This window comes from Paroedura picta, chromosome 8 (genome assembly GCF_049243985.1).
Source record: "Paroedura picta isolate Pp20150507F chromosome 8, Ppicta_v3.0, whole genome shotgun sequence".
In the NCBI taxonomy this organism is placed as follows: Eukaryota; Metazoa; Chordata; class Lepidosauria; order Squamata; family Gekkonidae; genus Paroedura; species Paroedura picta.
Genome location: NC_135376.1, coordinates 86457119 through 86484259, shown reverse-complemented (window position 1 = coordinate 86484259; position 27141 = coordinate 86457119).

Sequence of the window (27141 nt, the reverse complement as noted above, 5' to 3'; positions counted from 1 at the left end):
AAGCCCATCTTAGGATGTGGGGGATAAGTGTAACGCTAAAGTGAAAAGTATTCTTTGCTGCTGTTATTTGGCTAGGCAACTTGGATAGGATCACTTTGATACTTAAGCAGCTGAGGCATGCCGAGTCAACACTTTCATCTCAGAAGAAAGGAAGCGCATTCACTTGCTCACCAAAATAGCAGCAGCATCTCAGTATAAAAGCTAGAAAGAGGAGCATGGGCAAACAAATCCGGTAAAAATCAATCCCATTAACAAAACGCAATACAGCAAAGACAATAAGGTCCCAACCTCTTGCCTCCTGTCTTCTCTTGCAGTGTCACTTCATTGTTTATTCTGAAAGTTTATGCTTCCCTGAACTACTGATAAAGAAAAACAAGGAAATTTAGCCTGGAAAATATCACAGCCCTTTATCTATATCCTAAATAATGGCGTTGAGAACAAAGTCAGCTTTAGCCTGCACTTCCAAGCTTCACAAATTTTTGCTGTTCTTTGCTAGCTTTTTTCTAAGCCTTTCCTACAAAAGCTCTTGAAAGAATTACCCTTCAAAAGAAGATATCCTTTTATAACCTCCATGAGGATGGGGGACTCCAGGTCCACCCTCATAAATTGACAGACCTTGATAAAGTCCCAGCTGCCCTCGGGGTGCTTCTAGCTGATGACTCAATCAATAATCTGGGATCTGGAGACAGTCCCAGAGGTTGACTTGATTCTTCCCAAGCACCCTCTTCAGTTTTGTGGGGTCCTCTGCTTCCATACTCTGGAGAGAGTGAGGAGCAATAAAATGGCACAGCTGAAGGAAAAAACTCACAGGGAGCACAATTGTACACGATTTGGGACACATGACTGAGCCAGGCTGATGGGAGCAAAGGATTCTCACCTCACCGCCACCATTGTGACTACATAATGAGAGAGCCAGTTTAGTGCAGTGGTTAGGAGTGCGGACTTCGAATCTGGCATGCTGTGTTCAATTCCCCACTCCCCACTCCCCACATATAGCCAGCTGGGTGGCGTTGGGCTTGCCACGGCACTGATAAAACTGTTCTGACCAAGCAGTGATCTCAGGGCTCTCTCAGTCTCACCCACCTCACAGGGTGTCTGTTGTGGGGAAAGCAAAGAGAAGGTGATTGTAAGCCGCTTTGAGCCTCCTTCGGCTAGAAAAAAGTGGCATATAAGAACTAACTCTTCTTCTTCATAAAGCCTTCCAGTGGGGTGGTTCCAGAGTGACAGCTGTCCCCTGATGAAGGTGACTGGATTTCTCCATAACTCTAAGTAATATGCTTCATCATTTTACAAAGAAAGTCACTTGCACCCATCACAGCATAGAACTTTTACCATGTGATAATTCAGTCTCAGGCTGCTAACAAGACACCCTCTGATTACAGCGGGAAACATTTCCGTTAACTAACTTTGCTCAAGGTTGTGGACAACCTGCTTGGAGGAGCCCGGGTGACATATTCAGTGCCTGATCCTTTCCCACCTTGGCTTTCAGCCTCTGGGCAGCCTGTCAAGTAATGGACCTGCTTTCTAATTGTTGTAATCGAGAGAGGCGACCTCTTGTGAAGGTTTGCAGGAGCTCAAATTAGAGATGACAGTTAGTTGGGATGCTTTTGCAAAAAGAATTGCTGAGAAAATCTCTCAAATATGCTCTGATTTGAACGCGATTTGCAGAATAGCTGAGATGCTAGAGTAGGCAGTCATCAGTATGGTGATGACACACCTTTCTGTGTTTTTTTCTTGAAATTGCCTAATGCTGTTGTAGATCAGAGTCTGGCTGCTGTGCTAGAATGGCTAACAGAGAACAAGTTGAAACTGAATCCTGACAAGACAGAGGTAATCTAATTGGGAAGAGTGAGGCGTCCTGTGGGACCTTGTTATCGCTATCTTTGATGGAGTCCATCTGACACTCACTCACTCGGTTTAGGGATTGTACTGGGCCCAGTATTACTGCTAGACAAGGAAGTTAATGTTACTGTAAAAAAGGCATTTTGCCAACTTCTTATAGCTCCCTACTGTGACTCAGATAATCTGGTCACACAGATCCATGCTATGGTTTATCTTGAAGCTAGATTATTAATGTATTAATTAATTTTATTTATTTGAGTTGATTTATTTTATTTCTATTCTGCTCTTCCATATGGCTCAGGGCGGTTTACATAAAACATCACAGGGGGATACATGGAATGAACTATAGTCAAATACAACAAAAATAATCTACCAGTGGTTCGAATAACGATTTCAGTGAACTTAAACAACAATATAACAGGAACAGTTATATAGAGGCCAGACTGGGTCAGGCCATGGAGGGGATGTCTGAGGGGGACCTCTGGTCAGTCTCAGACAAATGCCTGGTGGAGGAGCTCCCTTTTGCGGGCTCTGCAGAATTATGGGAGTTTGGACGGGGCCCTGATCTCTTCAGGGAGCTCCTTCCACCAGATGAGGCCCAGGACAGCAAAAGCTCTGGCCCTTGTTGAGGACCAACGTGCTTCTTTGGGGCCAGGGATCCAGCCAATTGGCAGTGGTGGAACGTAATGGTTTTTTGGGAGTATAGGCGGAGAGACGATCTCTTAGGTACACTGGGTGCAGACCACATATGGCTTAATTTATAATCGCATTTATATCCCACTGATGTGGTTTATGGCGGGTAACAATAGACAACCCACAATAAAATCCTACTAAAACAATAATAAAATCTGTCTAACCCACCCCCTGCTGATGAAAAATCCCCTCCTCTCACCTGTACCACATACCCTGAGATACAATGCCTCAGGAGATAATATAATACACTATGCATGGGACTGCCCTTAAAGATAACGGAAACTCCAGCTGGCATGGATGACCGCAGGCATGGTCTGTGTCCAGTGACCAGACAAAAAGATTGTACATTCATACATCGTCAAAAGCACAAGCTGAAGATTATTAAGGGGGCCTTCTTGGGGAAAAAATTATTTTGTGGTGGGAAACAAAAGGAGTCCAAAAGAACAGGATGTGTCATCTCCTAACTTCCTTCTACACCCTCCCCCCTTAAAACGCATCACCAAAGCAAATGACGGTCTAAAAACAGAGCTCATTCCTTCATCTGAATTCTCCCAAGTCAGAAATCTGGAGAGATCTTCAAGATTAAGTCCAGAATAAGTTAATTTCCTTCTGCACATTCAACTTTGAACATTTTAATTAGCATCCTTTGAATTTAGCTTTCAGCTCTGTCTTTCCCCACCTCCTTCTGCTGTTTCCCCCCCCCATTAAATCCCAGAGCTTCCTTAACACCAGCACACCAGCAAAAGCCTTTTGTTTGCACCAGAACTCTATCTTCACAGTATATTTAAAGATTAGATATATGCAGGATATGCATTAAAATTAAAATCTGAGCATCTAATCAAAGCTCAGCATGCAAAGTTGAATAGAGGTGCAATATTTGCCGATATTAAATGGCTCTTATTTCTGCATTTTTCTCCTAATTATCATTTTGAAGATTTTACACTTTTGTTTTATCTATTATTCAATAGTCTTGTTGCATGAGGCTGCTTTTTATTTTAATGATTAAGGCGCTCTAACATTGTCAGGCTGAACTAATGCCTGCTAGCAACAGCACCGTTTAAATCTATTTTATTTCTAAAGGAACACAAACTCTTCTGCTCCTTATTGAATTATGTATTGCATCTCACAATACCTTTGGAGACTCACATATTTTCCTTTAACGTAAAGATTTTTGCAACAGTTCTTGCTTGGTTTCTTGAAAAATTAAATAAGAAATGCCACTTTCTCTTTTCTTTTACACACTTTTGAACACATAGCATTTGAGCATTGCTTTTGCAATTACAAGACTCTAGACAAGTCTTCAGTCATCTGGGATGTCAGTTCTTAATACTGAAGGGTACAAACGTTCCAGGCCTGAGCCCCCCGACCCTTTAGATCTTTACAACGGTAAGAGTCTGATTTCTTTTACACCTGATAGATTCAGGTGGGTGGCTGTGTTGGTCTGAAGTACTAGACCAAAATTTGAGTCCCCTGACACCTTTAAGCCCAACAAAGTTTTATTCAAGGTGTGAGCTTTCGTGTGCATGACAATGAAATAGAAATCATCAGAGGACACACATATGGAGAGACTAAATTAGCAGTAAATTAGTAAACAGCATTATGAAGATATTCGACAAACACTGTAAGCAGCATAATGAAGATGTTTAGCACAATCAAATGCCTTGCTAGAATAACAAACTGAGTTAATCAGTCCTTTGGGTTCAATTGCTGTTCACAAATACATTAGGGGTATAAAAGGGTTAAGGTTAGTGATTAACGGCAGACGCTTTCCCAGTTGTGAAAAGAAGTAATTAAAAGAAACCTGTTGCTAGCCCCATCTGTCTCCACACAAGCATGGAAGCATCTCATAAGTGACAAGCTGTGCTGAGTTCGGTCTCCTTTCCTAAGACCACGGAGTCAAATTCTAAATTACATTACATACTACTATTCATTACAACACATTACAATCCACTATACAATCCCATTGTCCCAAATGAAATAAAATGAAAGAAGGAATATTAGGAATGCAGATATAAGAGCCAAATGATGTTAGCAGATGTAGTGAGATAAGAAACCAATATCCCTGTTGAGTCCCAGGGGTTCCATTGTTTTGAGTGTTGTAATAACTTGCATCTCAGCAATTTCTCTTTCCAGTCTGTTCCTCGAGTTTCGTTGCAATAAAACAGCCATAAGGTGCCTCACTGAACGTCCTGGAAGGTTGAAGTACTCCCCTACAGGTTGCTAAGAGACAAGTTATTACAACACTCAAATTTGGTTTTACAGTTCATGTTTATCTTGCTCTTTCACTTTAACAAAATAGTAAATAATTCAGAAAAATTCATATTGTTATAATGTTTTGTGAATGTAACAATATTCAGTTCGTGATAAAAACAAACAGGGCTTGTTAGTGCATGTGAAAGACGCCATTGCCAGCAGACCAAGACAGGAAGACTATGGGGAAGCCTACAATGTGACTACGGTTGCCAGGTACCACCGGATCACCAGTAGGGAATGGGGGGAACAAAAGGTTGCCAGTTTCAGGTTGGGAAACTCCCAGAAATTTAGAGGTGGAACCTGGGGAGGGCAGGTACCATACAAGCTACCCTCCAAAGTATCTATCTTGTCCAGGGGAAATGATCTCTCTGGTACAGAAAGAAGCTGAAATTTCAGGGGATCTCAGACGCCACCTAATGGCTGGCATCCCTCTGTTGGAAGTCCCATTGGCATTGTGCTGTACTGTCTTGGCAGGGTGGCATCAAAGCCAATGAGACACAACTCATGGTGGCAGTAAATAAGGCCACAGCTTTATTGAATGCCTTCTCAGAGAGGGTTGGACCAGCAAAAGATGGGTGTCTCCACACCCTCAGCTGTCCGGCTGCTCATTATTGGAATCCAGAGGCACCCTAGGGCCTGAGGCTTTTCCAGCCAAGAGAGCAGACCCCTTGCCCCTGGACTCTCTTCATAGGGAAGTGACCCTATTGGAGGGGACACCTCATCTGGCTACCCTCAGAGTCATTTGGCATCGAGCCCTTGGCCTCCCAGCCAGGTTAGCCAGACTTCATACTTGTCTCTTAATGAAACCGGCCTCCCCGCCAATGGCTCCCTCTCATGCCTCGTACCGCAGCTGCAACATGAATTATATTGTGTATAAGAAGCCAACAACAAACTCTGAACATTAACAAGAACTTCATAAACCTAATAACAAAGGGTGGGAGGGAGGGAAGTAGCTCTGGTGGCAGCTCAGGTAGAGAGGGTGGGCTTGGCACACGTGGCACTCTTCATAGGCATGTGCCAGCCTGCCTCTACCCCCTACCACCACATGTGTGCTGCTCCACTCAGCACACATGATCTCCCAAGCTGCCTCTCGTCACATCTCCCCAGCAGCCCCCCGCTGTACCAAATGGCGGCCCTGATAAGTCATGCCCCCCCCATTGGCAGCCACAGGAGCAACAGGAACACTGCATTTGCCTATCCCCATGGCTATAGTGGGCCTGATTCATGAGACTTGAATTTTAGTTGTGGGACTAATTGATTACCAACAGCTACATGGAAACCTCAAAGGTTCTCTCCATAAAGCTCGCCTTCACCTAATTGTGTTAGTCTATTTCAGAAGCCATGCACTTGCGTCTCTTCGCTCTGATCAACATGAATTGTCCCGCTGCTAAAATATTTAATCAAGTTGCAGTAGCTCATTCCTCTGATTCTTTTCCTCCATTCCAAACAGCTATTCCGTGCCCCGTGTGGTTGGAGGTGCACTTTTATCGCTTCCCACTGATCATCGAAGCCAAAGAAAATAAATCATTATTGAGTCCTCAGTAAATCACTTGGATTGCACAAGGATGCTTGAAGAATTTACTGGGTGAAATTGGAAGATGGAGAAATAAATTACAGAGGCAAATTCGGCTTTCGTTCTCGGAACACGGTTGGCCCCTGAAATGAAAGCCCAGAATTGTGGGGTTGGGGGCGGGGGGCAAACCGAGGTAGCCAGAGATTCTTTGAAAGCATGTCTACTAAAATAAGGCAAGGGGATACTTTCTCCTCCACTTGAACAAAGACTTCTGCGTTTTTTGTCCACTCGTTCTGCAATCAGATATTTAAACACAGGTTTTCTATTTAAACACAGATTTTCTATTTAAACACAGATTTTCTATACGTGCATAGAAATACACATTCATATAACAGATTTTTTTGTCTATTTCATTAGCGACTACAAATTTAAAAGGTGAATACGGGTCACAGTTTTAGGGACACAAACAGAGGAATCCTGTTTAGGATTATGCTGAAAGTCAGCGTGGAAGTTCCATTGTATGAAAAACAAAAAACTGACTTTTCCTTTTCAAACTATGTTGTTTTGTTTCCTCTTTAAGAAACATTATAAAAACTTATGACAGTGCAGGCCAGCCTGACTCCCAACCAGCAGGAGACTGGGGGCGGGGGGGGGAGAGAAGTACATGGGATCTGTCATTGGGGACAGCATGACATCACTTATAAGAAAACCCAGAAGTGCCATCATGCCTCTCTAGGAATGGATAGAAACACAGTGGTTTTACTACAGAACTTACAGTGACTTCTAGAAAGGACTGACATTCATTCTGGGTTATTCCCAGAAATGACATCTCCCTATCAGCATGTATTTCCTTCTCCCAGCGACAAAGGGGAGTTGGTGGATCCCTGGGCATCAGCCTGGTAGCCCTTGAGTCATTTTCTACTCCTGATCCTTTAAAGTACTTCAGCTTTGAATCAACAGCCTGTTTCCAGTTTTGACTGTACCATATACTTCCATACTGAGTACTGACAAAACTCTCATATTTAATGCACTATTATTTAATGTTGTACATACATGTGCCAACCTGTTAGCTGAAATTTAGCCATCAATTTTCACAAGCTGGCTATCATGTAAGTAAAGTGGAAAAGCCGCAGTCCAGTTGCAATTCACTGTAGACATCTCAGATTTAATGCCTAACACCTTAAAAGTTAAAAGGAACTACAAAAGCTGTCAGCCATATACTCAGCACTAGACTAAATGGAACATACAAAGGGAGACCTTTTTTTTAAACATGTGACATAAAGAAAAGGTACCTTAAGTTTGCATGCAAGTTACAATTCTCTACCTTAATGACAGTTTGGGGTTTATGTCAGGCCATATTTTGGGTGAGCTTCCCAAACAGCCGTGACATATGTTCAAGATGCAAGCATAGGGTTGTGATTGGCAGAGATTGGAATCATAAAGACAAAATGCCATTGAGAGATATGTAATGTTGGTCAATCCAAAGCAACAAACTTATCCTTGAGGGCCTCAGGAGCATTTTTACCCTGCTATGCCAACAGGCCATCTGGTAAACAAGAGGAGAGTTCTCCCTGCAGGACTGCTTGGCTAGGAAAGTCCAGTTTTTCTCCAGTTCTACTCAAAAGAACCCCGCTGAGCTGACTCTCTAGTGAACCCCTCCAAAATTGGGATATCTAAATAATCTCAAATCTGAATATTCTGCCAGTATCGAGATCTATTTTTTTCCCAGGAATCCCAAAATAGTTCAGGTCCAATAGAATTTTCAGGCCACACCGAAAGATACGAAGAAAAAAAATGGCATATCCTTGGCACTGATGCACCATTCCCAAAACATTATGTCCATTTAAACAAAGTCATACTTGCACAGAATCTGTTGGGAAATACTATACTTCTACCAGGCCTTCCAATGAAACTAGGACCAGGTCCACTTGTGCATCAAACCCAAAAACTTTGTGCAACTTTTCCATATATGTTGTTCTGCCCCCACAAGAGATACAAGTCAACTTGATGTTGTTGTTGATGTTGCTTTTTAATAACAGGGAGAACAGCCTTCCGTCACGATTTTAAAGTTAGACTTTTCGAATCACAGGAGTGTTACATAGAACTTGCTCTATCAAAAACACTATTAAATTAAATGTGTTGCTTTTTAGAAACCACTTGTATGGGCAGGGGGAAAATAATTAAAGAGAGAAAGCTTTTAGACTTCACAGTTGTGGCGAATACACAGAATAAGGCAGTCTCAAGAAAAGGATACACATTTTTGCCTCTTTTTGTTATTAATCTCCAATCCTGCCGGAAATAATGACTGGAAGTGCTCCGGTGACCCAGCCCATTTTGTATGACTGCTCAGTTCAATTACTTGTTTCATGTGTCTTCATCTCACAGTTCATTATTACATAAGATCTTGGTTTCACTGAAAATACTCTTATATAACAAATGGACTTCTGGTTGGGTAGAAGTCAATTCCACACCAAAAGAGTTCCATTTCTTTTACTTAGCGCTAACAGAAGCTGTTGCTGCTCCCTCAAACCAAGGCGGTGTGTTAATATTAAGCCAGATCACATCTTTCGTAACGTAATCGCATGCAGATAGTCGAACCAGTTAGTTAGACAAGGCACCCACTGATTTGAATACAATTTCATTTAAGTTCTGCACTAGATTCCTACAGCAGCAAGGTACACATGACTGCCTCAGGCATTCACCGAACATGCAGAGGAAGAGAGCAGATAGAGATATATAGAATCACAGAATCATAGAGTTGGAAGGGGCAATAAAGGTCATCTAGTCCACCACACACACACACAGTACAGGATATGAGCACACTGACCCACCCCTGTCGCTGTGTGGTTGCCTGTTAATCTGCAAGGACAACTGTATGGAGGAAGTGGATGCATGAACTCTCCCTCTCCACAACAAGTGATGACTGGGACACCATCTCTCTCGTCAAGGTACATATCCATGAGCACTTCCTCTGCATTTTAATAACCAGGAAACTGCATAGAGAAGTCCAGCATACTAACACTTGCATATTCAGCGAGCACATGAGGCTGTTCTGTACTAGGCTATAATACCAAGAAGAAGAAGAGTTGGTTCTTATATGCTGCTTTTCTCTACCCGAAGGAATCTCAAAGCGGCTTACATTCACCTTCCCTTTCCTCTCCCCACAACAAACACCCTGTGAGGGAGGTGAGCCTGAGAGAGCCCTGATATTACTGTGCAATCAGAACAGCTTTATCAGTGCTGTGAAGATCCCATGGTCACCCATCTGGCTGCATGTGGAAGAGGAGCGTGGAATCAAATCTGGCTCACCAGATTAGAAGTCAGCACTCCTAATCACTATACCAAACTGACAGGGGTGGCCAAACTGTGGCTCTCCAGATGTCCATAGTTGCTTTCTGAGCCAGGCCCCAGTCCCAACCCCCAGCAACTTCCAAGAGTTGCAGAAGCTCTTTGATGGATCGACGAAGAAGCTGTTATTCTTTCTCGAGCAGGTGGAAGTCTAAATGAATGAGCGCAGCCACCTCCTCCTTAGACATTGAGGATCAGTGGGAGAAAATACAGCCCATAGTGGTGCCAGTGGTGGCTTTCCCATTTGTCCTGGGGCGGCACTGGCTCTGGCAGCAGTGTCCACTGGCGGGGATGAATAATGACTTTCCGTGATCTGGGATGCCAAACTCGCTGCCACTCAGCAACACTGAGGGTGGGGTGGTTCCCAGAAGCACTCCCATACGGTGGGCTGCCCCCTGGACTGAATGAGAAGGACTGAATCATGAAGTGTAGGGTCCCCCGCCCAAAGAGTACCAGGATTTGGGGTAGGTTTTAGAGGAACCAGAATGTGACAACCTTCTCCAACTCTATTGCATCAGTCTAGCAGGTAGGCATAAAAAGTCCCCTCCCCATTGCTTTTTCTGTCAAACATGGAAATGCACTCTTGATTTAAAGGTAAAGGTAACGGTAAAGGCATCCCCTGTGCAAGCACCCTGCGCCACAAGAGGCTCTACTCTTGATGTAGAGTTAGGATAAACCCGAGGTATATATGGAGATCCTCTGTTTGACATATGACAAGGGAGTAGAAGACGCCTGCACAACTCAATAAACCTTAGCTGGGGTTGCCATCAGTCAGCTGTGAGTCAATGGCACATTACACATACATTACTAGAAGTGGTCACAGTGATCTCAAATACATTTCACTTGCAGATCCCTATGCAAGGCAGAGGAGTGGCCAAACATCTGAGAACTGGTGCGCATCAGGTGTTTGGGCAGCTGGATTTCATGCATGGCTGATATAATTATTCCATCCCCTAAGAACAATCCCTATTTGTGTCTACTGAAGGGCCATAGCTGTGGACGTGCTCTGCCACCTCAGCCTGCACCCTTGCTTTATAGTTTGTCTCCTTGATTCGCATCTTGTAGGTACAGTTCCCCCTCCTCCACTTGCTTGCTGCTTCTGAAATCATTTTTCGCATTAGCCACTGAATGGACATGATGAAGAATGCTCACTGAACATCGTGAGGCAGCCGTTCCATCACATCATGCAGTGATTCAATTATCTGAACAATTTTTTTGCATGCGAGAACATTTTCCCTGCAAGGCATTCGATTAGCTCATCCATTGTGAGAATAAGAGACTAGTGTCTCCACTGGAGCATTAGGTGCTTCGGAAGTCAGTTGACTGAATTCAATGAAAGCGGCACCGCCAAGTGTCCTCTTTTGGGTAAGGTGAACTCTCCCTGAAATCTCAAAATGGCCTCTGCTAATAGCTAAAAGTATCACTCATGTAATATCGGGGTCAGCATCTGCACCCTGTTGGATATGGTGCTATTGTTAGTGACTAGGTTTTCCTTTGTGTACAAAACAATGCCACTGTGCATGATTGCTTTGTGTAATGATTGAACAATACCCAACAATGTGCGGACACAGCCATGGCGCTGTCTGCCTAGAAAGGCAATGGAGTTCTGTATTAGTGAGACATATATTCATCATTTCATCACAGCTGAATGCTGATCATGGTAGAAAAGAGAAATGGTTCTGAGTCTTACATGAATCAAGATCATGCTGGGATCTGGACATGCCTGGGGCATGATCAAACAAGGACCCTATCTTTAGTTCATCCCATGGTACTCCCTATCGCATTTATTCTGATGTTGGTCTTTTCATGTAATCTTTGTGACCTGAGATCATAGATTCAATGAACTTGGGATAATTGTTTTAATCGTTGAGGGTTTTAGCAAGGAACAGCCTGAACTTTCTGTGAGGCTGTCACCTGGAACAGTCTTGTCACCAAAGACCGCGTTTGTTGGGATGTAAATGAGTTCCAATCCATCATGCATGAATGGCTTTCCACAGAGGGGTGAACTCATCGTGTAGATAAAAATTTCTTCCTGGCATTTGAGAGCACTTCACAAGTCTGGGTGACACTTGAATATTTCTAGGGGAAAATATCTCTGGCATTCATGGAGATTTAGGGCTGTCAGCAGAAATCATGGGAGTATTTGAATGCTTTATTAAACTCACCAATCACCCAACATTTTATGGAGCTTTCATGTTGTGGAGCTTTAACGGAACTAGTCTCACCAAAGAAATTTAAGGCCCATTAAATCAATTTCTTTGTTGAAATTCCTTCTCTATGTAATAGCAGACACCCATGGTGTGGCCCTCCTAGGAAACGGTGGAATGATTGCCTCAAGGTTCTGCATCCCTGGAAGTTGGGCTCCAGGGGACAGCTGCTGCAGCCATCTCCAGCCTGAGGCTGTCTTACTATAGGAGACAAAACTGCTCTCTAGGTGAAGCAAGGGCCTGGTTAGTGTGTGTGTGTTTAATCCAGGATTTCTCAACCAGATGCTTAATGTAGGAGTTAGGAGTGCAGTCTTCTAATCTGGAACCATCTCGGTGTAGTAATTAGGTGTGCGGACTTCTAATCTGGTGAGCTGGGTCTGATTCCCCACTCACCCACATGCAGCTAGCTAGGTGACCTTGGGCTCACCACAGCACGGATAAAGTTGTTCTGACCAAGCAGTAATAGCAGGGCTTTCTCAGCCTCACCCACCTCACAGGGTGTCTGTTGTAGGGAGAGGAAAGGGGATCGCAAGCCACTTTGAGACTCCTTCGGGTAGAGAAAAGTGACATATAAGAACCAACTCTTCTTCTTCTTCTTCTTCTTCTTCTTCTTCTTCTTCTTCTTCTTCTTCTTCTTCTTCTTCTTCTTCTTCTTCTTCTTCTTCTTCTTCTTCTTCTTCTTCTTCTTCTTCTTCTTCTTCTTCTTCTTCTTCTTCTTCTTCTTCTTCTTCTTCTTCTTCTTCTTCTTCTTCTTCTTCTTCTTCTTCTTCTTCTTCTTCTTCTTCAGCTCTGAAGGGATTTCCTGAATGGGTGGGAGCTAATTATTTTTATATATATTTTGAAATTATTGGGTGACATACGGTCATATATGTCCGTATATGGGTGACATACGGTCATTTTTACCCAGCCCCCCTTCCCAAAATGGCCAATGATGAGCCCGGGAAGGGGAGAGACCCCAGGTGGGCAAGTACAGAGCTATGCTTTTAACCATATGCTGCACTATGTCACCTTTCTGGGGTTTCTCAAAATGTGAAGAATGTTTCAGGGAATTCTCAACGGTAAAAAAGTTGATAAAAGCTGGTTTCATCTCTTTACCATGTAGGAACATATTTGTACCCCAGGAATGTTTATGAGCCCATCCTGACTTGCCTCATAGTGCACAGGTGAGGCACAGAGCAATGGCTTGAGTATTCAAGTAAGTATAACCGCAGTTTTCCCCCCAAATCTATTCTCTTTGCTTTGTACAGATGTGAAGGACGGGTGAGTGGGTGGAACGATGATATGTCTTGCTGCAGGACCCATATCTCTTTGCCATGTCACCATTATGCAGATCTTATTTCAACCAGGTGCCGGGAAATCTTTGAAGAGTACTTGATTAAATCTAAAGTAAAAAGGGGGGGAAAGGTATTTCACAAGTTCTACTGGAGCTATGAGGTGTAAATTCCAATTACTAGCCTTCACAGATGAAATAAGGAGTAACAAAGACTTGACAATTTTCATATATTGCTACAGTCACAAAGAGCCACAACTTGTTGGCTGATTCTGCCTCACTGAATTACTTGATCCAATCTATAATATTGCAGCTGTCCTTTGTTCACAATAGACTGCCAAATCTTGATGAGCTCTGAGTTTCCAACTCCCTTTGATTAAATGGCTCAAACGGTCCTCTGCTGGTATTTCTGCACATGGAGCAGAGAAAGAAAACAATGGCCCATGTTTGCTTCTCTGGACAACTAGAGTATACACTGTCCTGATTTTGAGTTGCTGGAGAGAGCCATGTATTGTTAGGTGTTTCAGGAAGAAGAAGAAAAATAGATGGGATCCAAGGTATCATGAGCCTTTCTACAGTATGGGTCAGGGGACCCTCAAAAATAGTATGGGAGGCAAAGTCTACAGTGGGAGGAAGAAATTGGTCAAATCTGCCTCCCTTCCAGCCAGCTTGGTATTGTAGTGAAGTGGTTAAGATCAGCGGCTTCTAATCTGGAGGATCAGGTTTGATTCCCCACTCTTCCAGCTGCCAGGTTTGTGACCTTTTGGCCAGTCACAGTTCTCTCAGAGCTTTCTCAGCCCAACGTACTTCACAAGGTGCCTGTTGTGGGGAGAGGAAGGGAAGGTGACTGTAAACCTTCAGGTCATAGGAAGCAGAGTACAAAACTCCAGCACTTCTCTCACTTAAGTGCCATTGTGCTAGTCAGCCACTGTGCTGGCAGAACAGCACCTTTAGATTAAACCCAGTATTGATGAGAGCAGATTGTGGTGAAGAAAATTCAGCAAAATCCAGGAGATCTGATATGTTAAGGAGCTAAACGAGTTTACTTCTCTCATGCTACAATTTTTATTCTGTCCTTCTAAACAGCTAGAGTTAGTGCACATGGTTCTCCATTTCCCAATTTGCCTTCTTAACAACTCCATGAGGTTGGTTAAATATAGAAACAGTGCCAAGGTTCACCCAATGACCTTTATGTCTAATTGGGGACTTGAACCCTGGTTCAGTACTTTATACTACATTAGGTCCCAAACTCACAATAATCAGGAGCACTTTTAATGCTAACAAGGATAACCTGGGCGAGAATCTGACCCTGGAAAAGGGCTTTGCCCTTTGCCTGCCCTAGCCCCAACCCTCAAAAGCAGAGTCTGCACTTACTTTGTTTATTCCTTTATTTACTTTGTTTATTACTTTGTTTATTATTATTGTCAATCTTGTTGAATTCAGATCGCTTTGAACTCGAGTCTTCCTCTCCCCCCCCCTCCCCATTGAAACAGGAAAGTCTTCTGCACCTGGTTAGGGAGGCTCAGAAGAGGGGGGGGCAGATGGAGACTCTTTCTTTGTTTTCTTAAAGGGGGGAGAGGATCCAAGAAGTCAGAGGAGAGAGGAACAAATCCTTTCTTTTCTTGAAGGGGGGGGGTGTAAGAGGATTGAAGAAGGCAGAAAACAATATCCAAGATCTACAGAAGTTGAGAGAAATTAGGGGCTTCTCCTTTAAGGCAGGCTTATCACATGACCACCTGTGGCCAATCATGGGTTCCCTACCATGGAGGAGAGCCCAGATTCAAAGCAATGCAATTTTATAATATATTCAGGATTAAAAGCACTCTTAAGATATTGCACAATAAAGGTAGGGTCAATCCGGATCAATCAATCCTTCTTGCTGCAGAAGGAAAATTTAAATCGCCCAAAATCCAAATGGAAATCGCATTCTGTGTAGAGGGCAGGGACTGAATCGACCTGGGGTTGTCTGTGTAGAGGGCAGGGACTGAATCGACCTGGGGTTGGAATAAAAGTTCCGTGCAGTTTACACCAAAAAGGGAGGGAGGGAGAGCTTCCACAGCCAGCCCTGTGCTGTACTGCTTAGGCAGGCACATCCTTCATTGCAGCAAACAGGGCAAGGGCTGGCTACTCTTATGGAGCTGAGAAGAACATGGCAGGAAGGGCCAACCTTCCAGGTCATCAGCCCACTAAGATGTTTCCCAAGGACCTTAATGGCCAATCTGCTAAAAGGCTAACAAATCCAACAAAGCTTTAGTGAGTCGGAGGCCATTTTGACCTCTGACACAGCACTTCTGGAATACTTCTGATTAGTCTTTAAAGGTGCTACAGGAGTCCTGTTTAATTTTGGTTGGCTGGAAGGCTAGAAATGATAGCTCTCTATTCTTCTGGTTGGTGGCAGACTTTAATGGATCTTATTTCTGTGGTAGGGAAGGATGGAGTGAGGCTGGGGAGGTGAACTCATTGCCAGGGTCTAGGGAATCCAAGTCAGCTGAGTATATTCAATAGTCCATTGGTAGAATGAGGACATGGACAGAATGCATTTAACCACAACAGGAATCTCTCATTTGCAACCTGGAAGCCTTAAATATAGGAGTCTACACTGCTGTCAAAATGCATTCAACTTATCTGATGGGGTGGTAAACTATAGGAGAGAAGGAGAGCTCAAGTTCTCAAGATGCTCCTGTGGGTAAGATTAAGAACATTGAAATCAGAGGATTGTTTTGTAATGATCTCTCCTTTTTCCGTGCAGTGAAAAGGACAGCAGAGTGCTAATTTGCTTGGAGCATGCTGTTCTGAAAAGCAGCAATATTGGTTTTCGAGCAAAAGCTGAGAAACTGTGTTTGACATCCATAAGCAGTTCCTTTCAGCTGAGATTGGTGAGATCAAAATGTGTGAAAATCACTAACTATATGAAATCAAACACAAAAGGAATCCTAGCTTTCACCTCTTCCCCAACTCAGCAGAGTCTCAATCGCTCTAGCTGGGAGAACAGTTCGCTTAACTAAAAGTAAGATTAATAAAGTGCAGTTGGACTCATTCATCCAGCTGGCAGGACAATTCCCTCAGATGGTGGCAACAATAACATTCTTTGGAGCTTTGACGGGAAAGAAAAGATTCCTCCACTGAATGCATCCCAAACTGAAGCATGGGCCTTTCAGGAAAACATTAAAGAAAAGCTTTCTCTCCCCTCCCCCCCCCCTACAATGAAGGAAACGATAAGTAGGCTCCCTCCCAATGAAACCCAGGCTCCCTCCAAAGCACTGAAAGAGACTGTGTCTGATCCTGTTGACTTATATTCTCACCTATCTTGTATCTGTATCACCTGGAATCCCCACCTTGTGCACTGTTTTTGTTGGCAGAGTAAATAAAGCAGTGAGGTTGCATGTCCCCTGCAGGGTCTTTTTCTCATCTTAGTACACTAGACATTGCCTATTCCACACCTCACTTCTCAAGGTCTAGTGTACAAAGTCCACAAGATTCATTTTCTTACATAGACTTAAACTTTTCTCTAGGGAGTGCATCTGCAATCGTTTCATTTATAGGACAGTAGCCCAACTCAGCAAGCCGATCTTCCTTCATGTTTCTTACAAGATGATGCTTCATATGGATGTGTTGAGTTCTTGATCTTCTCTGTTAGTACAAGCTTTATGCATCCTTCATTGTCTTCAAAAAGTTGTACTGACTTAGATTCCTCTATCCCAAAGACTTGCCTTAGTTGCAGTATCCATTACAGTTGACTGCACGTTTCCACTGCGGATACATATTGAGTTTCACCGCCATAGCAGATTTTTCATCTTTAGTATCTCCTGCCGAGTCTGCATCCATGTATCCCACCAATATGGGATTGTCACTCATCAGTAACTTCAGTTTCTGATGTGCTGTGCCAGTCAGGTACTTTACAAGTTGTTTGACTCATAGGAGTTGGTGCTTAATTACGTTCTTTCATATTTATGTAGTCCAGAAAATCTAGGAATTTCCATTTTTGATTTAAGAAGATAGCTTTCATCTTATTTTCATTCTCTTTAGTAATTGATTTCTTCAAGTTCTTTTACTTCTACTTCTTGATTTAGATGTTGAACTATTTCATCACAGACCTTCTTAGCTTCATAACATAAAATGAGATCATCAACATAAATCAGAATATAAATCCATTTGTTCTCTATATCTTGCATATAGGCATGGCTCTGCTTTGCCTTAGTCAAATCCTTCTTTGGTTAGCATTTGATAAAGTTTCTTATTCCAACATCTCACAGCCTGTTTTAGTTCATAGAAGTTCTTTTTTAGTTTACACATGAGGTGTTTGTCTTTGTATTGTTCAAATCCTGGTGGTTATTACATGTATACATCTTCCTTCCTTCCTTCCTTCCTTCCTTCCTTCCTTCCTTCATTTATTTATTTAGATTTATATACCGCCCTCCCCGAAGGCTCAGGGCGGTTTACATTAAAACTAGTCAATGATACATGAAAAGCCATGAAGAAAAGCAGTCTATGTCCAGATACTCTACATGCATCTTCCTTGCTGCTGCTATGCTTCAGAGCATTCTTATTGAAGTGTGTCTCATCACTGATGAGAAGTTTTCATCGTAGTGTTCTCCATACTTCTAAGAGTATCCTTTAGCAACCAATCTGGCTTTGTATCTTTTTCCTTCTCCTTCTGCATCATGCTTGGTTTTGAATATCCATTTGCATCCTACTGTCCCCTTCCTGGAGACACTGCTAAATGTGTCCAATTTTGTTCTATTCCTTGTTCAGCCAAATAAGTCTTCATTTCATGTACCACATATTCTCCCCCATTGTCTGAGAAAATTGCTAGTGGCTCCCTTCCTTTAAATCGGTTATTGACAACTGCCACATATTCTTTAAAACTTTCCAGCACTTGTCTTTTCTCTTTAATTACAGTGAATTTTGAATAATCATCAATAAAACTAGGTTTAGGATCACTGTAAGGCTAGTCCATAAACACCTAATTTCTTTAAATGAAACCAAATCCTCTGGGCCAGCTAAATTATATCCAAAGGTACTAGAGAAACTTGCAGATTTAATTTCTGAGCCTCTGCCCATTATTTTTGAAAATTCTTGGAGAATAGGTGAAGTGCCAGAAGACTGGAGGTTGGTAAATATTGTCCTCAATTTCAAGAAGGGGATAAAGGAGATCCAGGTCACTATGTACCCATCAGCTTGATGTCTATAGCTAGCAAAATTTTAGAACAAATCATCAAACAGTCCTTGAGCAGCTAGAACAGATGGCTGTAATTACTAAGAGTCAGCATGACTTTCTCAAGTCATGTCAGACTCTTATCTCTTTTTTTGTTGAGAAAATTACTACCTTGCTATATCAATTAATGCTGGCACAGCTTGATGGGCACAAATACAATATGGCTGTCTTGGCTTTCCTTCTGCTCATACAGTGACACTGGGGGCCACTGCCTGACCTCTGGACCTGTCTTTTCCTCCAGGGGGACAGATATCTGTAATCTGGAGTTGCTGTAATTCTGGGAGAACTCCAGCCCTCACTTGGAGGCAGTGAACAATATCTGGCAGAAGATCCTATGTCCAGAACGGTGAAATAGACACACATTTCCCACAGCACATGTGCACACACAGTGAACAATGGCCTCTCCTACAGGAATTCATCCAATCCTCTTTAAAGCCATCTGAAGTCAGCAGCTGTTACCACATGAACTCCATGAGTTAAATGCTTGAAATACTATTTCCTTCTGTCATTCTGAACCTACTGCCATCAGAGAGAGTCTATGTTCTAATAATGGGGTGGGAGAACTCTGTTTCTCATGGCAAGTCCACAGGCTTGTACTGAAGTGCTGCCATCCTAAACACGCCAAGCATTGAATCTTCCCAGGACAGATGGGTGTGTAACTGGTTCTTCATGAGAAGTCCAGATTTACTGTGTGTCCTTCCAGGGGCATGAAAAAGGACTAGACTCAGCAGTACCATTTTGGGCAGATTCCACGTTGTCATTACAAAGCTTTACAAGTACAGGTCACCACTGGTCAAATACAAACAGTAAAAGTGAAGAATACTTGTAGAACCATCTTTTCAGCATGAAATGCCACACTAAAGAATTTGCTCTATGGTGTTACAGTATTACAGACATGATTCCCAAGGGCTACTTTAGATTTATGTTCTGAATTCCAGCTATGAAGCTAAGTGAACTGCTTAACTCCCAACCAGTCTTCATTTCTTGTATAGAAGACTGATTTGGAACAGATTTCAGAACTGCTATTATGTTCTTCTTTTCAAGCTCCTAAAAACAGCAACAATCGGGAACTAGAGAAAAGATTAAACAGAAGGCTTCTAATGTAAACTGGAAAAGACAGAAAAACAAAAAGAACTTTTCAGTACCATTCTGTCCAAACACCCATACAGACGACCTTAAAAAACAAGGAGCTGTTCTGAATTCTGCAATATAAATAAACTCCAGTTTTATAAATAAAGGGATCAATTCTGCCATAAAAATCATAATAATGAAGTCCTAAGCAGAGTTATTCATTACAATCAACACAGTTAGACTGGAGTAAATCTGCATAGGATTGCACTGTAAGTGTCCCAGTAAAGTGAGCTTTAAGATAATTATATGCAACTTGCCTATCATTATCACACCAGGATTCCAAATATATATATGCAGCCAACAGAGCAACTATTCAGTACTGCTGGCAATGGGGATTAGCAACACCGTCGGGCTGGCAGACCTACTGGCCCTTGCCATTGTTCTTTGTAACCTCCTGAGATGCAACTAAAATGGCTCGGTACTTATGTATTTCAGAGGATGATCGATACTGGTGGGCAAGTCATCTTTCAGGAAGCTCATCCGCCGCTATGGATCTAAAGCAAACATTATGCCCCACTTTTTATTAGGAGAAAATAAAATGTTACAAAGTAGAAACACAACCCATGAGGGCTTTTCTGCACAGTTAATAAGGCGGCACAGTAACAAACAGTTTCAACTTGAGTAAATGTTTGGGTCTACTGCTGTATATGGCATATCGTGAATAGGATCCTATTATGTGACTTCAGTACTGCTTAATATGTCATGTTAATACTTATGGTGTGCCAGGTTTTCTCAAGCAGGATTCCATGCAATCCTGGTGTTTCTTGACAGCCCTGGTTTCCCAAATGGGTGAAAGTTCATTTTGTAATTTTTTTAAATAATTTGTTAAACATTTATCAGGTGATATGACCATATATGGTTATGTTGACCCCCCCCCAAAAAAATAGCCAATTAAAGGAACTGGAGGGGATGGGAAAGTGAGGGACTCTGGGTAGACTTGTACACAGCTATGCTTCCCAGCCATATTCTGCACTATAGTGCCACTTCTGGGGTTTCTTTTTGTCAATTGTACAGGCTCACTATGTGCAATCGGCCTTGATAAAAGTGGACTATAAAAACCGTAAATAAGATAAATGTGTATTTATGATCTCCCCAGAACACAGGGCATTAAGAAGTGAGAGCACCATAGTTGGTCATGGTAAAAGAAACTCTGAGCCAAGTTTCAGCCCAGATACTGGCTCATCTTACCTGTTCATCTTCTATATCATACTTCAATAAGAGCTTATACATTTTGGTAATGCCATGTTCATCATTTTTACAAAGTCCCGTCTCAAAAGGACGTAAAAGATTTTCAAAACCATCACTTTTTAAAAATCAGTTTTAAGCCTTTCAAAAAGTAATGCATCAGAAAACCATTTACAATCAAAACCTTTCATTAAATCTTCCCTTGATTTCGTTTTAACCTCCTCTTGAGAGAGATCTAAAACATGATAACCATTTATCCATTACCGGTTCTCATCTGAAGAAAGCATCCTGTGTTGAAACCCAGAACAGTATTTTAGAATAAAATGTAATTTTATATTTATTCCACATCCTCAAAATAGCATGTCTAACATAATGATTTTTAAAGTCTTCCTTCACTTTATTTACTGGTTTTAATATACTGCCCCTCCTCGCATGCAGGCTCAGGGTGGCTTCCAATATGCCAGCCTGTCTTAACTTTTTACCATTGAGACGCCCCTGAAATATTGTGAGGACAGTGTGCCATTTGCCATCTATACAAGCACTTCAGGGGTCATAGGAATATGGCAACCCCTGATGATATATCTTTCAAGATCCTGCCTAGTGACAATCCGCCAGATTTGGAATAACACCTGAATTGCCTTAACATTTTGTACCTGAGGTCTGAGGAAATGATGTTGGTCTTAAAGGTGCCATTGGACTCAAATCTTGTTGTGCTTCTTCAGACCAAGATGGCTGCAATCTATCTTTTCACAACTGAGTAATTGCAGGTGTCTGGCTCTTGTTAAACTATCAGTTCATCTTAATTGCCTATTGCTTCTACAACAAAATGCCTTGTGGGTATATCTGCCTGGCTATTCTATTGTCTGAGAGCCCCATTCAGAGCCTCAACTCCAACCATGAGGACTCTTTGTTGGATGGACCCTGAATGGACTCTGAATTTGTGCACAAGGGTAAAACTTCTCTAGGGAGATTAGAAATTTCTTTCACCCAACCTTCCAGCCTCAGGGGGAGGTTGGATATAGACAGGTGAGTTCCCTGTAGCCTGCAGGCTTTCCAGGTCCTTGGGGGGGGTGGGATGCCATCTGCAGATTTCTTACACACACACTCACACGCACACACACACACACAATCTAATGCCTGTTGTATTCCTGAATTCAACGGGCTTTGCCCCTAGTATCATCTATAAAACCACACTTTAAACAGTATTAAAATCTTATGATACTCTTGTTACTTCTGCTCAGTTCATCAATTCACCTCCTGATCTGTCCCACAGACAGCATGATCTTCCAATCAGGCTCTAGCTCAGTGAATGGAAGCCCAGAGATGGATACCATAAGTAAGCATGTCATACCGGCTCATCTTTACATGTACAGAACAGCACATGATCAAGTTTAGTCTGCAACGCATTCTGTACTACATTTGCAAGCTGCAGACACTGCATGACCTGAACCATTGTGTTCTCATCTTTCCATCACCACAAATTTTTTCCTCCCACAGAATATCCAAGCTGACGAAGAGTTCTGAGGTATTCAGTCGCGTGCATACTGTTTTGTGATATTATGGCTGGTCCTTTAAAAAAAGGGCATTACACAAGCTGTCCTCATGAAATTTTTCTACCTGCAACTATTCTCCATAACATTCACATCAAAGTATACCTGTGAACACACATGAAGCTGCCTTATACTGAATCAGTATTGTCTACTCAGGCAGTTGCCCAGGCTCTAAGGTGGAGGTCTTTCATGTCACCTCCTCTCTGGGTTTTTTAACTGGAGATGCCAGGGATAGAACCCAGGACCTTCTGCATGCCAAGCAAATGCTCTACCACTGAGCCATGAACCCTCCCTGACAAACTTTGAAAATCGATGGACCATATCATGAGTTTCTTCTTCAATTGTATTTTCATTCTGCATCCAGTGGCTACCAAGAAAAAGACTAGCCATATATTGGGTTAGGACATTGAACTTGATACCAGTGAAGCTATGAAGCAGCCTTATAATGCATCAGCCCATTGGTCATTCAAGGATAGTTTTGTCTGTTCAGACCATCAGTGACTCTCCAGGGTCCCTGGCAGAGATTTTTCTCCTCTCCTCCAACCCAGTCCCTTTTAACTAGAGATGCCAGGAGTGGAAACTGAGGCCATTGTAGACTAAACAGATGCTCTACCACTAAGTCACGATCCTTCCCTGATAAACTCTGAAAGCCACTACACAAATGTGCTGTTTATTCACTAATTATATTTTCATTCTGTATCAAGTTGCCACCAAGAAAAGGACTTCATTGTTCTGGGAAAATATGCATGATTACTCCTCGATTTATAATATGTCATGTCACCACCAAGAATGGTATTCTTAACTCACATCAAGGGAAAGCATTTCTTGCTACTAGCTAGCCAATTTTTAAAAAAAAATCAACACCCCAAAACTCTTTATTGTTGTACAGCTCAGCCTTGTTATTTGTCAAACCTCTGAGAAGAGGGAGGGGGGAGAGACTGTGTCATTTACAGCACTTTTCATTTGGTGTCACCCTAAACACAAGCAGCTGGATTGAGACTGCTTTTTCATAGTTCACAAGGGACATTTACAGCTGTCAGATGTAAGTAAGTCTTAAACCCATTTCTCAAAGCAAGATTTATTTGAGGGCTGGCATCTGGTGACGCACGCCGGCAGAATAGAAAACACCTCGTGCAGCGGGTGCCTTGACCTCCTCCCCACTTATTAATGTTCATCTTTCCCCATAATTCAAAACCATAGCTGCTGGCCTGTACGCTGAATGCCTCCTGCGGGTGGCATTAAAAGAAATTTAACATCTCCCTTGACCTCTTCGTGAGACCAAAAACAAGTTCGTTAATAAGTCAGCACATCACTAAACACTTGGAATTTTCTTCTTCTGCTCCACCACTGCCTTCACACAAAGTACATGAAATTGTGAGTCAGAAGCTTCACAGAGCAGCACAATTCTAGGCTGGTGACAAGATACATCTGTTCAACCGGATCTGCTCCAGTTACACGCTCCTGTTCAACCGGATCTGCTCCAGTTAGATGGGCTATCTGTTTGCCTCTGGGCCTGGTTCAAGATGCTAGCATCAGTCTTTGACACCTAAGCAGCTCAGGATCCACAGGCAGATCGATCATTCAAAAGGACCCCAGCAGGTCACTTATTTACATGCAAATGGGACCTTTCTTCCTTTCTATTACTACAGTGAAGAAGAGTTGGTTCTTATATGCTGCTTTTCTCTACCAAAAGGAGTCTCAAAGCAATTTACAATCACCTTCCCTTGTCTCCCCCAACAACAGACACCCTGTGAGGGAGGTGAGACTGAGAGCACCCTGATATTACTGAAGAACAGTTGGTTCTTATATGCTGCTTTTCTCTACCAAAAGGAGTCTCAAAGCAGTTTACATTCACCTTCTCTTTCTTGCCTCACAGGGTGTCTGTTGTGGTGAGAGGAAAGGGAAGGCGATTGTAAGCCGCTTTGAGATTCCTTCGAGTAGAAAAAAGCGTCATACAAAAACCAACTCTTCTTCTACTTATAACTTAAATTGCAAAAATCTAATTAGCATTTATTTATCTTTTTGCTTAATGCTCCCACTCAGTTCTAATCCTTTATTTATTAATGCTGAGGAACAATGCACTATCCCGGCCAGTCTGAATCATTCCCCATAATTAATTTCATTTCAGTGTTAAAAGCCGAAATGTACAGCAGATTTTTGACTGATCCATATAGATCTTCTCTAGGAACTTGTATGCTATAAGGTCACATTCTTTCCTCTTCAGCATTTGTGGAAATGTCTCACAGGCACACATGATGCCATACTTAGAATTCATAAATCTTAGCATTTTAAAATGTGGTTTTCTTTTGCAAGTTGGTCTTTCTTGTTTGATAACTAACCTCCTGTGTCTCTTCCACTAGACCCTGAAGGAATAGTGTGATGTCAGGAAGAGTAATGCCTTAATTTATGGGCCATTAATATTTATTGTGTGCCAGTTGCTGGCATTTTAAACACGGCAGCTGTAAAGAAGTTAATAAAAATGAAGAGGTGGGAAGATATATATTTAACAGAGCTATGTCAAATAATTCATAGTAAATCATTCGGCTGATGAATTTTTCACTTTAATCTGTTGACAAAATTCGTTGTTAGCATCAGTCTGATCGCTGGATTTTATTATTCTGGATTTGGTGAGTAATTACTACAAGTCGTTTAAAAATTTTGATAGCTGAGTAGATTTTGCTTTCCCCTCAACTTATTTGTAGCCAACAAGCTGCTAGTCCTCAGGACAAGTGAAGGCATCGCTCAGGCTTCCAGCTAGGCAAGAGGATGTCATCATCTGTTGACTTCTCTTCACCCTGGGCATCATTTCTGTGAACTCACACTGCCAGTGGTGGTGCTCAATCTCTATCATGCAAAATGCTTGCTGGTTTGCTTCCCAAGACATGCTGCAAGCTCAGGTATTCCGCAGTCATGCATATCTGGCTCACCTGAGACTTTCTATCCAGGGGTGGCCAAACTGTGGCTCTCCAGATGCCCATGGACTACAGTTCCCATCAGCCCCTACCAATTGGCCATGCTGGCAGGAGCTCATGCTTATTGTAGTCCATGGTCGTCTGGAGAGCCACAGTTTGGCCACCCCTGCATGCAATCATGGGCACCAAGACTGAAGCAGATAGGCTTTCAGGATTCTTCTTATCTGCAACTCTGTGACTATAACCCTGATCCCCTGACTACACTCTCACAGCTCTCTCTCCAGCTATATGGGCCAGATAAAGGTCTTGGGAAAGTTTCCTTGTTCTTGCACACAAATCCACCTGAGATTCTCTAGTTCTTTTAAAACAGTACATTTTCTTGAAAGAGAAGTGACTTCTCATTCCCATCTCTCAAAGTTTCTGACCTCCCTGGTCCTTTTTACTTCACTTTGGTCTTGCCATCATGAAAATACTGGGGCATTTGAACATTATCAGGCAAAAGGCGGCACAGGCACTAGAAAAGCAGAAAACAAAAAGCGTATTATCAAAGCCAAGACTGACATGGAAATTCCTAGTTTCCCCTCAGTAAAAGCAAACACCACTTGAGTCAGCTAGAAACAGCACTCTGGCAATATTATCTACCTCAGAAGATGAATAGCAGTGGAAGAAGGTCAGCAGGCAGCTGTGCAGAATGTTTAATGCGGCCTGTGTGCTTTTGATGGAGAAGGGCACCACTGCTCTGAAAGACCTAATTAGCTGCAAGTACTCCATTGGATACCCTGTCTGGCATGCCATTGGGAGAGTGCTCTCTTGTGCGACTGTAAAGGGAAGAAAAGTGGGCCACTGACCTGTCCGTTTGAAAAGTAAATAAATACTTCCACCATTGCCACAGAACTAAGTTTACAGGACACAGCCCAGGAACTTAAGAACTCCACAATCTCATTGTAGGCACAATTGCTTTGGAGTTCGGTCGCTTGCCTTTCCTACACGCACACTAAAGGAACTTCTTTGTGACACTGTTTTAAAAAAAGTAGCATTTTGGAAAATGGTGAAACATTCCATTCAGGCGTAAACACACTAATATCAGAGAGGTGGATCCGATTTACAAATGTTCTAAAAGACTTCAATATGACTTTAAAAAGAGCCAAGGTCAATGAAAACAGAGTGATGCACCAGAACACTAAAGACATAACCTCAGGAAAGCAAAAGAGAACCAGAGACCTGTCACTCACAGATTCAGCTTGTTCTACAGCTTACACTAGGAGCATGAACCAAGCTAAATACTAGAGTATAACTACTCGTGTGCTCTGGTTATCGTCATTCTCTAATTTAAGATTTAATTTAAGCACATTGGTCCTCAACGAGGACCAGAGCTTTTTCTGTCCTAGCCCCCACCTGGTGGAACGAGCTCCATGAAGAGATCAGGGCCCTGACCGAACTCCCAAAATTTTACAAGCAGTTGGTGTAAAGAGTTGCACACCCCGCCCCTTCACCCCACCCCTTGGGCCGTTTCGTTTTTGGTAATAGGAGAAGACTTCCAGGCATATTGGCTTCAATGAAGTTTATTTGTTACTCTTAGATGTCACCATACACCAATGTTTCTCCCTCCTGCACCTCCTCCTTTTCCTCTCCTGTCTCTAACTGCCCTTTTCCCAAAGTTCCGCCCTCTTTTTCTCCCTTCCCGGTTCCCCCCCCCCCACTTCTCTCTGGTTCTCAGACCTTCCATCCTCTTGCCTGCCACTCTTTCCTCTCTCGCAGTCATCCTACAGCTTCTCTCCAAGGACTCACACCCTGGCTCTGCTCATGCAACTGAGTGGGGAGGCGTGCGTTTTTCTTCCCCTCCCCTCTTAGTCTCCAGAGTGGCCCTGGTTTCTTTCCTAAGTCCGTGGACGTCCCTATTTCTTTTCTCCTGTCTTCTATATCATCCCCAGTCTCTATTCCATTTGAAATTGCGCCCACCATTTTAGAGACCACTTCTCCGTGGTTTGCACCAGCGTGGCTCTGTCCCTCGTTCTGTTTTCC